Source organism: Anser anser (assembly GCF_964211835.1).
Source record: "Anser anser genome assembly, chromosome: 27".
In the NCBI taxonomy this organism is placed as follows: domain Eukaryota; kingdom Metazoa; phylum Chordata; class Aves; order Anseriformes; family Anatidae; genus Anser; species Anser anser.
Genome location: NC_139748.1, coordinates 3,031,301 through 3,034,840, shown reverse-complemented (window position 1 = coordinate 3,034,840; position 3,540 = coordinate 3,031,301).

Sequence of the window (3,540 nt, the reverse complement as noted above, 5' to 3'; positions counted from 1 at the left end):
CCCAGTCTCTCCTCCTTGCTTGCGTGGCCGTGTAGGAAGCACCCCAGGTGGTCGTTCTCGTGATGTGTCCTAAAACGGCTTTTTTTTCCACCAAAGAGGCTTTTTTTTCCACCAAAGAGGCTGAGTTCCCTCAGTGCGTTCTCCGGGGACGTGGCATTTCTGCCCTTTGCTTGGGGTTCGGCTGCCTGATGAGGTCTGGTGGCCGGGTCTGTGCAGGTGGGGTTTCCTCCGGGGTGCTGGGGCCGTGGGGTGCTGGGGCCGTGGGGCTGTGGGTGCTGCGCCCGGGTGCCGGCAGGGGGAACTGCGCATCCGGCTTCGCAGCCGTGCTGTGGGTGCTGGGGCACGTGTGGTGCCGGGGGCCCGGCTGCCACCGTCCCCGCTGTCACCCCTGCCTGCGCCGGCCGCTGTCCTGGTGCGCGCAGTGCGATGCGCTGGGATTTACAGCCGCTGGGAGCTGGTGCTGCTCGTCCCCGTGTGAGGCTGCAGCGTTTGCAGAGGGGGAGGAAGTAACAAAATCCCCAGTGCCATCCTCCTCCTCCTCCTCCTCCTCTTCCTCCTCCTGGGCTCCCTCCTGGGGTGAAGAAGCCCCTGAAGGGCTGCTAAGGGGGGGTGCAGGGTGTGTGGGGGCAGCAGCCAGGGCTGCAGGTGAGCTCGTGCGAGTGGACGAGTCCCGTCGGGTGGTTTGACTCCAAACCCTCGCTTTTCATCGTGGACCTGAGTTTTTTCCCCGGGTGGTGGGGGCCGGGCACGAGGAGCCCCCCGCTGGGCTCTGAGCCCCGGGCAGGGGGTCCCCAGGGCGTCCCCCCGTGCACCCCGGGCGAGTCGGCAGCCGCTGAGCGGCGCGAGGGGCAGGTGACGTGTGCGAGTGGGTACATGGGAGCGCTGCCCACGAGCTCTGCCAAACCACAGAGCAGGAAGGCTCTGAGCGAGCTATACAAAAGGCTTTATCTGATTATTTGTTTCATAATTTCACGCTTGGAGCCGGGTTACTTTTCTTTCCGCTCCAGCCGATGGAGCTGTGCTTTTCCGACAGCACTGATTGAATGAGCCTCGTGCTGCTGCGGCTGCCGGCGCTGCGGCAGCCTCCTCGCTAAGCCGGCTTCGGGCTTTTATTTCGGGGGCACCCCTCTCCTGGATGAGATCTGCCCCAGTACGCCCTGGGATGGGGCTGTAAGTGCCGGGTTTGGGGGTCCTGGGGGGGGCTCTCTCAGCCTTTCCTTCCCAGCTGGAGAAGTTCCCAGGTGCTGCGAGGATTCCTGAGGCTGTCGCAGCGTGGGTTGGGATGTGCACCCCATAGCGCAGGTTGGGGTGACCAGGCTGTGGTGTGGGTGCTGGAGGTGCTGGAGCAGCCGTGGTGACCTGGAGGGGCTGCCCCGGGGCTCCCCGGCTCGCTGGGGCTCCTTGGCTCACACATCTTCAGCCCCAGCACTCTCCTGACGCTGCCTCTTGCTGCTTGTAATGGGACTGATGGATGTGATCGGCTTTGCTCTCCCCACCTGCAGGAGAGCTTGGAGGTGTTTTCAGTCTACGTCTGGGTGAAATTCCATCCTGGTTGGGTCCAAAGTTCACTCCCATGCCACCAGATTTGGAGTGCCACACGAGACCCCCCCGGGGACCCTGGGACTGTGACCAGCTGCTTGCACAGGACCCGTGCTGCTATCGTCAGAGAAGGGCCAGTCCCGGGCCTTCCCTAGCACCTCCCCTTTCCAGCAGCTCCAGTTCACTACCAGTTCATCAGAGCTGTCGCTTCAAGTGCTTCTTGGCCTGAGAGGCTCCTGCGTTGGGCCAGGTAAGACCAGCTCGCCCTGCCTGGCTGCCCGCGGCGTGCTGCGGACTGAAGCAGGGTCCCCATTTGTGTGGGTCCTGTCACTTTTTCCTTCCTGCCCTTGAGCATCTCTCCAATGAAGCCCACGAGGACCAGGTGCTGTGCTGCAGCTCTGCTCCATGCCAGGCTCCTGGCCCTGGCTGCCCCGAGTTCCCTCTGTGCCCAGTTCCTGGTGAACTGGAAGTGTTGTTTGCCAGGGGCTCTGTCTCTTGTTAAGCCAGCTTACTTTATATATATAAATATTTAATATTATATATTATGTATATGGTTTAAGCAAGGCCCATGCTGCCAGGAGGGACAGGAGGAAGAGCCTCGGCAGTGACCACAGGGAGAGCATCCCCACGTCGTGGGCGGTGGCTCCACGCAGCACCTGTGACAGCTCCCAGCAGCACCGACAGCATGGAAAAAATGTCAGGAAAGACTGAGGCTGGGCGATGCACTGACTGAAAAGCTTGTGTCGTTTGTCATTTGCATGTTGTGTGTGGTGCCAAGTGCTTGGCGCAAGACCCCAAAGCCAAAAGTCAGGTCCTTGCCTTCGCTGCGAGGCCATGTCTCGATCACTGTATTTGGATGGGGGATGCAGGCTGGCACGTTGCTGCTTTTGATGAACTGTTTGAACACACAAGCGTGGAGTGGTGGCATTGAGCATGCAGCAGTCGTGCGGGGAAGGCTTTGGGATCGCTCATCCTGCTCCTGGCTAGTGCATGGGCTGCTCCGAGAAGTGCTGCTGTGGGATGCTGTTGTGCAAGAGGGCAGGAAGGAAAGAAGTCAAATCCCACAAAGGTGCTGCAAGAGAAAGAGCGAAGGAGCTCTGGCGACCTCCTCCAGTCACTCTTGCAAAAGCCAAGTAGGGAGGAGTCATCTTCTTCAGCTGCCAAGTTCCAAAACAGTGAGCTAATACTTAAAGCCCTAACAGTAAGTCATGTCCGTTTGCACAATGCAGATCGCTCTACAGAAGCGGAAATGTGGACTGCACAAATATGTACAGCATTGAGAGGTGTGAAGCGCAGGCTAATTTTTCCAAGGGCTCAGCCCACAGCTGCCGTTAGCTCTCAAGGGCTTGCGCAGGTTCAATGTTTTGGAAAGAAGTTTTTATAAACAAACGTAATCCTAGCAATAAAAACCCAAACGTTGTCTTTGTGGGGCGGGGGGTCTGAGGTTTGTATTTCCTTTATTACTGAAAGCCAGTTCTGGAAATCACAGTGCTTACTGACACAAACCTCAACTCCAGCGTGAAGGTTTGCGGCTCGAAACGTTGTTTGGGGAGGGAGATGCGGAGAGCAGAGCAGAGTGCCCCGGGGAGAGGCAGCAGCTGGCTATGCAAAACCCTTCCCAGCCCAGTATGGGCACTGCAGGTCTCGTGGTGGTGGTCACTGCGGCTCCCCGGGGTCTCCCGTGTCCCCCCCATTCCTCTAGCCTGGGGCTGGAGCCCCCTGGTCCTGGCTTTGGGCTCTGCACAGCTTCACCCACCCAGCAGCCGCTTCTCCTCCCCTTCCCTGCATGAATCCCTTCAGAGGGGCCCTGCGCTCCCTGCAGCACGCTGCCAGACTCTTTTTTCTGTCACTGCTTTCATACAGTCTGTCTAGGTGGATGAAAACAGAGGTCTATTTTCTGTAAAGATGTTGATACTAAAAGGAATAGCTGGGTCAGTGTGGGCGTTGGGTGAGAACAGACTTACTCATACAGGGCGATATTTTGTTGCTTCGGGTTTGAAA